The sequence below is a fragment of the Epinephelus lanceolatus genome, chromosome 18, assembly GCF_041903045.1.
Source record: "Epinephelus lanceolatus isolate andai-2023 chromosome 18, ASM4190304v1, whole genome shotgun sequence".
Classification (NCBI taxonomy): Eukaryota; Metazoa; Chordata; class Actinopteri; order Perciformes; family Serranidae; genus Epinephelus; species Epinephelus lanceolatus.
Genome location: NC_135751.1, coordinates 14,088,064 through 14,102,104, shown reverse-complemented (window position 1 = coordinate 14,102,104; position 14,041 = coordinate 14,088,064). Strand labels below are relative to the sequence as shown.

The 14,041-nt window shown below is 39.4% G+C and overlaps 1 protein-coding gene across 2 annotated transcripts in view; it reads right to left on the bottom strand.

Moving 5' to 3' along the window:
- The window catches only part of spop (speckle type BTB/POZ protein), a 113,421-nt gene that overhangs the window by 76,340 nt on the left and 23,040 nt on the right, over nt 1-14,041 (bottom strand). The gene's annotated exons all lie outside the window — the stretch shown is intronic.

The window sequence follows — 14,041 nt, the reverse complement described above, 5'->3', positions numbered from 1 at the left end:
TTTTGACCATTTCAGTGGCATCTCAGCAAACTGAACTGCCAACTCTGTCAAATACGCCGCGCTTGACTTCACCACACCACACAGACTATATGGGCTATAGCTGCTGCGGTAGTGGGCCAATCACACGGTGCATTAAATCGAAGAACCCTTGCAGTGACTGGCTATGAGCACACCATAACAAAGCCACACAAACAGTCATTTTTTTCTAAATTTGGGTACAAAAAGGATTGAATGCAGTTATTGTTTGACTGGAGAAGCTTCAATACCACTTGGTATTGGGTTATTTTGGTCGACACCCAAAATACCTGAATAGTTATTCATGACGATACTGTACGCACCATAAAATACATTTGCATAGATATCAGTTATTTCTAAAATATTGAGCCAACTACAAATGGTTTCTTATATCCCAAAAAATGTACAAACACACAATGTATACTCACAGAGCACTGTAATGAGGGTCCTCACTAATCTTTGGTGAAACCAGAAAACTTTGCTATTCCTAAGAGTGCATAATAAACCATCAATGACTATAATGCACTCTGAGTCCAGCCTGATATGTTTCTGATTTCCTAAGAAATCAGAACTTGTAGTTGTGATGACATTTCCCACAGAAATACAGTGCACTGTGCAAAAATCGATTCAATGTTCAGAGTCATGACATGATTAGAATTTCTAATATAAAGGTTAAGACCATGTCAGACCTTGGGCACCAACCTCCTACTTGTGTTGTTTCCATTTTAATTAAGGTTTGAAATCATGTCAGCTTGCTATGGCACAAGAATGTTGCCTAAGGTAAAACAGTTTTCATTCTATCCCCAGATACATATAAAGGCTCATTTCAGTATGGGACAATTGCAACCCCCCCCCCCACTCCTTACTCCAGCGCTTTGTCCAGAATTGCTCCCTATCAAGTGCTGTGTATTTACATTCAGCCATTTCATTCGAGAGTCTGAATTCTATATCTAACATTTATGTACTATAAAAAAGCCATAAAAGAAAAATCCTCGGTGGAACACATAATGCAGAATTGGATAGTTCGCTGCTACTCCTAAGATGACAATGGTGACATAAAATAATGATGCAAGATAATTGTCTGAAGTCTTATAATAGAGCAAACCATTGAGTGTTTATTATGTTTCATATGTAATGAATAATGGAGGAGTAAACAAGGGAGGGATTACAGACATAGTGAGGTTTTACTCCCTTTTTTCCCTACATTTTCCTCTCATCATTTCCTGCCTTCTTTCCAACAATTATAATGATGAACTGTGCCGGCAGCTTGGGCTGGGCGATATGGCGTTATCTAACGTGTGATGGTAGAAATGTGTCTATTGGAAGAGATTTGACAATACTGTTTCAACCATGGAAAATATTACGGGCATGGATGTATAAGCAGAACTGGATACAGCGTTGGAGGCTTGCCCCACTCATTCCTATGAATGTTGCCTAGTGGTGCATGAAGCCAAAAAAAGTTCAACTGCAGCATGTAAAATTATTTGATAGGCACTACACTTCGCACTGTAGGGCCCATAGAGCAGGCATACTTTTCCTAATCTTAGGGTTTAGCCCTCCACTAACTTCAATGGGGATAAAATGATTTAACCATGCAGCTCTTAAGGAAATTTTATCATTTTGCGGGGTTGTAATGTTAAAAAAAATGTATCCAATGATTTTGACATCTCTTTCACAATATAAGTCAATAGGGAAAAAGTCTTTTTGGGCCATATGGCATCACCTGAGTTTGGCCTCTATGAATGTTGGCCTTATAGTCCAGCAAACTTCCTTGGGTGGATTCAGGCAGGCTGTATCTCAAATTAAGGCTAGATGTTCACGTGATCACATGATTTACATGTGATCTCACTTGCTGTCATGAACCCAGCTGCCTTGCAAGGTAATGTGATTTGGGCAGACATGGAGGGGAAGTGTGAAGCTGTAAATAAAGAAACTTAAAACACTTTAAATTACTGTTCTCAGGCCCCTGAACCTTTCATTTTGAAATAATTTTAGTTTTACTGTTGTGAGTTTTGTGTTTTTTTTTACTCAAGTGTTACTCAGGGATGGATGGATGGATGGATGGATGTTCCAAATAAAAGAAGAAAATAATCAAATGTGATGAAGTACAGTATGACTATTTTAAACCATTTCATAATTGAATTTACAGATCAATTACTTTGTCGTGTGACAGTAAAATTACATATACTGTTAAAGAGGATTTTGACCATATCACACACCCCTACCAGCAACAGGCAAGTCACTTAATTTGTGAGATGTCATCAAGGGAAATAAAGGAGACAAAGGAGTGGTGTGGATCTCCATTAAATTTCACTGTTTTTGAAGGGAAAAAGAACAAAGACAGACATCAAATAAGTATATCCTCAAATACAGAAGGCATGATTAACATAAAGGTGCACCAGTTTTAGTATCCTGTTTGAAGACACCGTCAATTAAACACCTTTTTGTTAAGTAGATGTGTCCCTACTGTTGGTCTTCCCATTAGCATACAGGAATTCAAACCCAAGTGGACTGACACACACACAGACTGAAGAGGAGCCAATTAAGATCAACTGTTCGCTTAACTTGTAATGCTGTCATATTGCTGTGCTCAAATACGGGGATCAAGGGCAATCTAATGCCACTGGGGGGAGAGGCGGGGTCAAAACTGGCATTTTTCCACACAACAGCCTATCGTCACCTCAGGGGACAATATTCCTGCTTCTTACCAGATGTCATATCTAATCTTTCTCCCACATTTGAGACCAATCAGCAGTAACCGCTGAAGAAGGGAGTCACAGTACTGGGTCATTGTAAGCGGGGATCCTGGATGATCCTTTGTTGAGACTGTCCTCCCAAGAAAAAGTATCCTTTGTTTCAGCAAGAATACCAAAACAAAATTATGCTAATGTTTAAGTGACAAAGCCCTCTAGAGGCCACGGATAAAGGAAAAATTTAGGTGACGTTACTGCAGAGAAACAAAGGCGGTGCAGGGAGGAGGTCAGGGTGGATGGATGGGTCATCAAATCATGATCTCCACTTTTACCACTGTCTGCCGTTCCTAACAGACCGTCAAGGTTGGTTTCTTTTATCATGACAATGATTATTGTGGCCATGACGACAAAGTTCACCTAACCTTAACGAGGTAGTAGTTCAAACCCAAACCATGATGTTTCCTTAACCTTAACTAGCTACTAGTTTCAACCAAAACCCTGATTTTTCCCTTTTTGTGTCTGGGCCTAACCAAACCAACCACAGCTCTGTCTGATGTATTATTATTACATACTGTATATACATAGAGACCTTTCTATGTGTGGTTCTAGAGTAAATGTGGTGTTTATTAGAAGCAAGAAATATAAATATATCACACATGCAAGAACTCAAAAGTCAGGCAAATTCTAAACTGATGTTTGAAATGCTGCCAAATATGCGATTAGTTCCATCAGCTCTACGAAGGTTAAGAAATTGGCTTCTGAATGCAGAGACTGTAGGGATACATCAGCAACAAAAGGTGTAAAGTCTTCAGTAACTCAGATAAACAAGACAAGATGTTATTCTTTTTGCTGCTTACTAATAGGAGGCTGTATTTCATAACAGCCAAAGATGGAAACAAAGACATGCACAAAGCAATAATGTAATTCACTACCTCTTATTATTATTAGTCTTTCTAAACAAGGTCCATGCACAAAAAACATTCATCTCAAAATGACATGATTTATGGCAGAATTATATTAGCAAATTTCCATCTGGGCAGGTACACATAGAACAATTACCTACTGACACTAAAAATATTCATTTACATGCAATACCATTACATAGTATCTATCACACTAACAATTAAACAAACAAATCCACAAGCACAAATCAACATATAAACAGCAGCATATTAATCCAGTACAACTATAAAATTACAGTTCATTACAGTTAATGAACGCATCTGAATCACAGTCAAATTAATGTCAACATGACTAGTTGCTTAATATTCATTTTTTTGCACTGTGGGAAAAAGAATGAAAGTCTGTGGAAGTTTACAGATCAGCTGGAGGCATATTCCAATGTTTTATGGCCATAAAACAAAAAACAGATTGTGCAACAGCAGTCCAGTGCAGTGGGATGTTTAAGAGTGGAGGAAAAAAAGGTCTTTAATGGTGAATAAGTAGTGTTATGAATTATCTTGAACACCAATCAAACTTCTAAAAAAATGAAAAAAATAAACTTAGAAGTTGCATTTGGACAACAATTGAGATTTTATGATTTCTTACCAAAAACACTTAAGGCTTGGTTAAAAACAATCTCAGTTGGTTTCTGGCCTGGGACCAGCAGCATATACAATAATAAAAGTGTAAAAAAAACAAAAAAAAAAACAAAGTCAAAGCATGCAAAAAATGTTTCCTAATATATCTAAATTTGACAATGTTTCAAATTTTAACTCCTTTTTTAAATACGGTTTTCAAAAGTCCAATTAGAATCAAAAATCAAACCTAAATATGTAATCTCATTACATGATTTTACTTTAAACCTTAAAATTGATTTTTAGTCCTGCAGATACACGGTTGGGTTTTCTTTATTTTTAAAAATACACTGTCACTGTTTTTATTATATTCAAGGTTAAATACAAGTCACCGAGGCATTTAGCAACTTTATGAAGCGTTAATGAGAGCTTAGTGACTACAAGCTCAGCATCTTTATAATTCTTTATTTTTTACATCAGAGCGACTGTAACGAATCACAATTTCCCCTGTGAGATAAATAAAGTATTTCTGATTTTGATTCTGATCTCTCACATGAGTGTTTACAACCGTGTCATCAGCATACAGCTGAAGTTCTACCACCTCACAAATGGATGGGAAGTTAGACTGGGCCTTGTGGCACTCCCATTATAGACAATTTTATTTGTAACAATACATAATTTATACAAACGCATTGTAAACACCCTACTGGTATTTTATATTTAAGTAATTGCATGTATGCATCCAGCTCATTTTTTACATCATTTGTAAGCTAAGAAAAATGTTCTCCAGAGGGTTTTTCATTTCTGTTCAGTAGGGGTACACAAAAATCTCGGTTCGGTACGTACCTCGGTACACAAGTCACAGTTCGTTTTTTTTCGGTACAGTAATGAAAAAAATAGACAACTATTAAATATCTTTTACTTATTGGTATCCTTATTAAAACATACCACCACAGCAGTTAACTCTTTTTACACAATTTTTGAATGAAACAAATATATATAAAATCCTGCTTTTTCACATTGTTTGAATGAAAATAGAAATATAAAAGTGAAAAATAAAATCCTGCTGTTTTTTTAACACATTTTTTGAATGAAAAATATAAATATAAATTTCTGCTTAAACAGTTTTACTCAATTAAAATAAAAAGTATAGTGCAGCTGGTCAGCTTTAAAGCCTGCTCAGATTCAGTTTTACTAGGAACTTACTTAGCTTTCCCACTTTGTTAAAGTGCAGTAAACAAAACATGCTTATATCTAAAGTGCAGCTTAAACAATTTTACTCAACTCCAATGGCGTTGGTTATTTCTTTAGCGCAATGGTCAGGGAAACGCTCTTTCTTTTTAAACGACGACGATATCGTAGTTTGCACCAGATTGCTTTTTCTAGTCGTGCCGGTTAACGTTCAAACTCGGGTGGTGTCGCTTTAGATGCGTTAGCATGTTAGATGTGTTTCCAAGTACATACCCGACCGCTGTTCTGCAGTATCGGCACACTGCTTTTGTCTTGTCCACTTGTTTATTTCCATCTTCGTATTTTACCCTGAAACCAAAGTGTTCCTTAAGGTTTGCGGGTGGGTCTTCAGGTTCGTCAGGCTCACTTGCCATGGGGTCCATGTCATTGGTTCGACATCCCATTAGTCTGACTGTCTGCGGTGCTGAACGGCTCGCAGCGAGCGTATGGTGCGCCGCGACCGGCTTGAGGCAGAGCAGGCTCATGGCTTATGTGTTTGTCACTTTCTTTTTCATTTTAACCCACACCATGCACAAAGTGAAAGCGGAGATTTACGGGACTCGGTGCGTCACTCAATTATGTCCGTCTGGGAACTAGATATTTTAAATGGTTCGGCTCGCAAAAACGGAATTAAAATAAAACAAAATAAAATAATATCCTGCGCCCAATAATTTGGTGCAGGGTCATGCCAAACCGAAAGTCGCGTACCCAACAGTTCGACGCAAATACATGTACCATTACGGCCCTACTACTCAGCTTTTCTCATTTACTATACAGAATCCACATATACTCACTTACACTGTATTGAAACCCAGGCACAGTCTCACAGTTCATTGAGTAGATTTGGAGACAGGGAGACAGGTGCACACGCTGCTCTCTGTCTTATTGCTTTGCTGTTGCTCTTTTCAGTGAAAGGAAGTGAGAGGAAAGGTAGCTGCGCTAATAAGTTCAGTTCTATCCATCGGTTGCACTTGGTACGACAAGGGTTACTCCTTTGTGTGCCCCGACGTCACTCTGCCTCCCAATTACCACATTTACACACACATACACACACACATGCACACATTCATTTATATTCAGGGAGAATTTTAAATGCTCTCCATTAAATTCATAAAAGATGGATTGTCTTTAGAAACCAAAAGTGATCTCCTCACCTTTTATACACTGTTATCTTTACATTAAAGAGCACATACATTATACAGTGAGGGCTGAAAATGAGCTGTCCCACTCTGAAAAGTGTCAAACCACAGTCTTCGTAATAAAAAGGGAAATGCCAGTAACACTAAGGAGAGAAAAATACTGCTGGTCAGATGAACCATTAAGAGTGCAAATTAAAAAAAAGAAACTTAAAAATAGATTCATCAGCAAAACTTGCCTCAAGCAATACTGATCGAATTTCACTGCTTTTTCCACCACAAATAAGTTGGATGAATGAGCATGAGGCTGAACTTGGTTCTCACAGTGTTTCCTCACATTGTTAACTAATCATGCATAATTAAGGAGTAAAAGGATATCCCATTTGTGCATATGTAAATGTGGTTTCAGTGACACTACTATACATTTTTAGCTGTAGGTGACTTTGTCTTTAGGAGAGCCGACATTAAAAATGCTAAAATCTCAACAGCATCAATATTTACATATAATTTTCAGGTGACATTTTCAATATTCACTCCCTGAAGAACCCTAGTTGAGATAGTGGTGGGCGTTGAGTGCTTGCAGTCGTGCGTCTCTGTTTGGCTGCTGGCACCTAAATGCCAACCTCTATCCTTGCAGTGCTGAAGTGGAAAAGACTGCAAAGTTGCAGCCACAAGCTGATGCCAAACAACTGTGAGTGTGTCATATCATCTGTATTAATCAGCCAGCAGTCTGATTCGAAATCGGTTCATTACCTACACACATGGAGCTCATAGAAAAGCCGGCATGGGAGGAATCAAATCCTAACTCCCACAACACTATTAAGATAAGGCCCTCAAAATAACTGCTGGTGTTAGTAAAGGTGACAAAACCCTGTATGTCATCCTCCAAATCCAAGCTTTTCTAATTCATGTTAAGGTTACATGTGTTCCCCTCAATATTCTTTGCAGCGCTGAGCCTTTGGAGGGTCATCAGATGGTGGCCAGTGCTGCAGTCGCTTCTGAAAGCAGGAAATGCCACGCAGATAAAGCTGCTAGACTACCACAAACACACACACACACACACACATTGACATTTCAGATCTCCACAGTGAATCTGGGACCGTGACCAACAGTTATGCTCCGAGTCCAAGCCTTCCTAATTCATCTCCCTCTTCTTCCACTATCTCTGAGAGCACTCCTGCCACTGTACCAAACTTCCAGCCATAAAACCCATCTTCTCTTCCTATTACGCCATTTTAAATCACTCATGTTAACTATTCAACACGTTTCATCTTTTGTCTAAATTGCCCTGACAAATCAGTCACATCATGCTGCCTTTGGTGGCGACCCCCTCTGAGATTATCACTCTCTAATGAAGTCATTTGAGTCAGGGAGGCACATTCCAATCTCTGAACGGCCAATCAAAAGCACCAGAGAGACTTTTTGTGCTCCGGCAGATGCCAAGATGGTGGCAACAACAGAGAATGATGGACAGAGGGACGGAGACAGATAAAAAGAGAAAGAGCAAAGTGAAAAAACACAGCAGCGGGGAGCCAGACAACATTTATCTTAGAGCATGCTAAATACATCAGAAATACATAAAGAAAATTAGGAGGCTGTAAAAAAGAAAATGGATCAAGCAAAAATGTGAACAAACCTGCCTTTTTCTCACACTGGTGTAACTAAACACAAACAGGTTTTTGTCCACAGAATAATATGACCAATGAGAAACAGAGTAAGAAATAAAAGAAGCAGGAACATCCTGACAGACACATACTGAGAAAGCAAAGCAAACAAGGAAGACAGATGTCAAAACAAATCAGATTCCAGTCCCTGTAACTTCAGATAAGCAAGATGGACTTGTCTCGATGAAGTTACTGAAGTAACCAAAAGAGGTGTTTCTTCAGAGTCATTCAAAGAATTTCCAAATGCCAGTATTTTTTATGTAGTGTTGACTGTGAGACACTATCAACCACTTGCTTACACCCATAAAGTTCTGCATTTTAGAACAATTTACTGTTTTTTTCTCCGAGACAGCTGCACCGTTCAGTTTAAAGAATGCTTTAGACATCCTGGTGTGGTCATTTGGTGGCATTACTACACATATCTACACTATAACAGTTGCAGAGATGTTATTAAGAGATAGCCAATGTGCGAAAGGAAGAAAACACACACAGTGAGGGAGGAAAGGTTGAACAATAGGAGACAAGGAAGGAAAGAAAAAAAGTGTGAAAAATTCCTGGAGAGCAATAAACAGGCATGAAACTGTCCAGTCCCATGGTACATCTATATTGTACTGGTCTTTTAGTATGTCATCGAACTGAATTAAGGCGACCATGTAGAGGTGTCAGGCAATGATTTTCAAACAATATTGTCACCATTATTAAATCTACAGCTTTTATATGATGTGAATTTGATATGTTGATGATTCATTTGTTAGTTAAAAGTGCAAGAGCACACATTTCTTCTTGTTTTTAGTTTAACAGGCTATTTGTTTAAGGAATACTTCATTGTCACACCATGTTACTTTGAATTTGTGATGAAAATTTGTTGTTCTCATGCGCCTTGGGACCACATTTACCAACAGCAAAACAATATCAAAACGTCAGTTTATGAACTCTCACATAACTTGTGCAGTATAATCCAAGTCTCATGTATCCACTCGTATGCTCAGTAATTACCAAACACATGCATTTTTGCTTAAAAAACAACCTTAGTATTTAAACTATTCTATCTTCAAAGCCAGACTCCAATAATCAGACTAGAACAAAAATATATGTGTTCACGAAGCGCTGAGTATACGACTGGATAAATGAGACTTGGATATTGCACGAGCCGTGTGAGATTTTTTGATAAACTTTTGCTATTCGCTTTTAAATGTGGTCCTAATTAATCAATAAATCAATGTGTTCACCGTTTCCCACTGAGGCATGTGAGAAAAACAAAGTTTCCTCCACTAATTCAAGGTAACACAGCATGAATCACTGATTTACAAATCCCTTTGTGGGTAAAGTATTCCTTCACGCCTGACAAACAACAATTCTAAATTGATAACTTGTGACACAGAACTGTCTGTGCATTTTAAAAAAAAACAAATATGATGACGAAGAGAAAGAGATTTCCCTGTGTACAATGAGTCGTTTTCACTGTAGGCAACACTGTGGAAGTCGGCACAGAAAAGCTTTCAGGGATGCAGCTGCTGTAGAAAAAAGAACTAAGTGTTATGACAAATTGAATCTTCTGTTGTACATTTGAGTTCAAGTAATTTGTGCTCAGTTGCTTAAAGTGAGCGCAGACACTGAAACAACGTGATTTGTCATAAATCAGGGCAGATACTAAAACAGCAGTGTTTTAGCAAGCATCTAAAGCAGCACTAAGCAGTTAAAATATAGTGAGTGGAGAGTAAGCATAGGGTGGCATTGAAAAGAAGTTACTGGATATTTGGAAAAAGTTTGAAATTATGCAACCTTTATAAAAGGTAAGCTTGAAATGTGTGGACTTTTACTGATGAACTAACAGTCTGGCTGAACTCCATTTAAACTTGATGTGCATAAAAGCAAACAATCAGACAAGGCACACTGAGCAAACTAATTTGCCTCCAAGTATGGCATTGGATAAGCAGTAACGGTCCACCTAGTGTCCTTGAGTGACCACAATTTACTGCACGACTGACAGCTAACAGTGGCAGTCTGCAGTGTCATGAGAAAAACAAGAAAACACAAAGACAGACTGCAACAAAATGAGAAACAGAAGAAAAATAAAGGCAAGAGGAAAGCAAACAAGGAAGCAAGAAAGAAATGAGATGAGGATACATGAGCGGTCCCATCGTAAGGAACCCTATCGCAGGAAAAATATAAATAAAACACAATCATTGACCAGCTCTGCCACACTTAACAAGGAGCTCGGAGAGACGAAGGAGGAGGAATAAGTGGAGGGAGCCGCAGGGTTGCCGCGGCAACTGAAATTAGAACCTGGGATAACAAGAGAAATGAAAATGTGTGGGACGACCCAGGTGAGACACACAGCGAGGGGAATTAGAGAGAGGATTCAAGAAAGGACTCACGGAGAAAAAAAACAGCATGGCCTTTATTCCTGTGAGCGGCGCTTATACAACAGCGTGATAAATACGTACGTCAAATCTTAAAAGGAGATGACAGCAGCCCATTCAATGTAATACATGAAGAAGCCATAAATGTGCTCTCCTGCAGTGGGACATCATCTAAATAAAAAACACACACTTGCATACTGCAGCAGGATTACTGGAGCCGTGTGAAAATTGCAGCCAAGATTAGATAATTATAGATACAGTGTTTGAAATAATTCAACTTCCACTTCTAGTTATTAATTAAGTCAATTTTATTTGTATAGCCCTCAATCACAGCGAGTCTCAAAGGGTTTCTAAACGCCTACACTATAAAAATAAATGAAATCGACGCCTTCCAACCTCAGACCCTCACTGAAAATGAGAAAAAACTCCCACAGAAGCGTCACTAAGAAAAAATAAAAGAAACCTTTGACATAGCTACTTATCAGTAAACAACAGACAATGATTTTTACAACACTGTGATAAATTTGAAAGCACCCATCTCACCACAGCTGACAGAAATGAATTTAGCTGTGAGCACTCATCAAGCACCTTTCTCGAACTGCTTGGAGGTTGCCAAGAGAGAGATAATGCCAACTGGAGGCTGGCAGTTTGTAAGGTCTGAGTATTAAGACCTAAAATGTCAATATTGGTCCCAAGGGAAGGAATAATTAAGGCGTAAAGATCTAAAAGGCTTGTCACATATGGCTGGCCAGCTGTCACATCTGTCTGTTCATATTCATGCCGGTAACAACTGGGCCTATACTAAAGCAGCGGCAGCAGTTTACGTAATGGCTGAGCATTAAATGTCAGCTGACTGAGCTACAACTAAAGGCTCGCACACCAAATGAGGAGAAGCCTGGCATTTAAAACAATACACAAGCTCCACTTCTCATTTTAGTCGCTAAGTCCCGAGTGGGTTGTCTCAAAAAGATCGACTCCCTGTGGTTCTACTTCACACGTCCCCAGTTAAGGAAGGCAGCGTTACAGAACCAACACAGGAGCACAGTCTCTAAGAGGAAAGAATTCGTCTCGCGAAATTCCTGCAGGATGTCAGAGAGAAAAGTTTCCCCTTTTAATTGCAACAAGGTCACAATCTGTTAACAACTGGAGGACCTTTAGGTGCTAATTGTCAGCAAAGGTCTGCCCTGCTGATGTGTCTGTGAGCAAGGCACTGAGCCACTGCCATGCTTCAGGAGAACTGTGAAATTGTCCTCATGAGAAGAATTACAGCGCTGCTTGTTTGTTCCACAGTATCACTTTTCTGGCCTTTGCAAACCTTACTCAGCTTGTTTTGGTCCAAATCAGAGGACAAGTAGTTGCTTTGTTGCATTCATGCATTGGCTGGATAACCATACGCAATTTTCAACTCAGCCGTAATCTATCAACAAAAGCCATGCGGCAGGCAAATTAGTCCAAACAAATCCAATTGCAGTCCGTGTCGCTTTAGCTCACAGCTTTGTGGACTTGTAGTCTTGCCTCTTTGTTTGCACTGAGCTTTAACACTTCTTGTCTGCTCTTTTGCAGAGTTTAGAAATGTATTGAAAAAGCATTTCACTGCATCTTGAGTGCAAGTTTGCCCTTGGCTCATTTTGTTTTGCTGGGCTTTTCAAGCATGAGTAAGGATAGGCTATCAGGTGACAACATTCGTCTCCTTATGGTCATAAAACTACATTTCAGGGTCACTTCTTGTAGGTGCAGGTCTAACTTCTAACAAACTGCCCTGCAGTTCATTGGAGGTCCACAAGTTTAGATGTCTCTGTGCGGTTATTATTTGAGTTTATTTAGGCAGCCTCTCACCTGCCTGAATAAAAGAAAGTACAAGCTCAAGGGTTCAGATACACTCCTTCAGAACTGACTGGTGCAAATACACCCTGGCTAAGACCACAACTGGGATGGAGTAAGGCGGGTTTGGGTGGGTGTATGCTGAGCGTCTCCTTCTGGGATCCCTGCTGTGTTTAAATGCAAAAGAGGACGATGTGTGAGGCAGGCAGCTGGCAGTAGTGACTGACAGGTCAGGTGAGCGCCGTGGTCTGCTCAGGCGTGCAGATCCAGCTCCTCTGACTGATCTGAAGTGGCTTCAATTAACTGAAGCAGCCAAGTGTAAGGGAGGGGACTGGGGGGGGGGGGCAGACAAGCCTCCTGACAGATTGGGGGGGGGGGGGGGGGTAAGACGAGTGGGGGGGCTCTGACAGGTCCTCTAATGCCCCACCAACTCCAACCTTTCTCCATCTCCTCTTAGCTAATTACTAAGTATCCATATAGAGACACTTGTCACTGTGATCACAGCAAATTGGCTGTAACTGCAAGGTCAGCAAGGACTGTCTTTCACTTGCGTCCACAGGCATCCACACACACATCTAGTCCAAACACACACAACAGTTTCTATGATTTTCAGTTTCCAGAGAGAACAGAAATTAAGTCACAACCAGGAAAACCAATACCACAGGCACTGCCTCACGTACATGTGCAAAACCATATTCATGTTGAATCTGCAGGATGCTCTGTATGTATGATAATATAGAAAGGAGGTGATTAAAATATCCCAGCATTTCTCAACAAATCCCACACACAGATTTAATTTTCATGGATATACCCGACAACGCTGATGTTAGAAGACACTGCCAAGTGAAATGCTAGTTTCACTTTGAATATATAAAGGTAAATCACACTCTGAACGTGGGAACGTGGAGAATAGATTTGAACTGTGTCCTGGAATTTCTCATGTCTTTACATTTGCCTTTAAAACCAAAAAAAAGATTCACTTTGTTACATGTTTGGTGAAACAATGAAACTGCAGGCAAACCTATACATGCCAGCAGGCCAGTGTGTCACATCAATAATGCACAATAATCTAATATTTTCTACTCTCAGCACACACAAAAAATGTGTGTCTTATGGCCTCTAACTGAAAAGAGTGTGCTTTTTTACTCTGTCTTTTCATCTAGCTTTTGCTCCTGCTTTCTTGCTGTCTTGCTGTTCTTGCTAGTTTTACATTACCTAATTAACATGGAAAAGTTTTTTGGGGGGAGGCATGAAACACACAGGCCCACATAATTTCCCCTGAAGGATTTATTTTATTGTTCCTTTTTTTTTTGCCCTCTCATGATAGCACATCCTCCATGCCTCCGCCCTCATTTCCCCTTCTAAAAACCTGCTCTCCTTCCTTTTTTTCTTACTTCTAAGTCTTTCATTAGAACTAGGTGCAATTTTCACTTTAAAATGACGGCTGAATGCTACCTGAAACTTCTTACCCAGCTGCCATTTATATGATCAAGTGTCTGCTGCATCCTCTGTTCTCTCTCTACTTGGTATTCCTCTACTGGTAGGCTTTAGATCTTCTGTCACCTTCATTCTTTTTGAAGGTTTGTGTTTTTCTATTCAAAC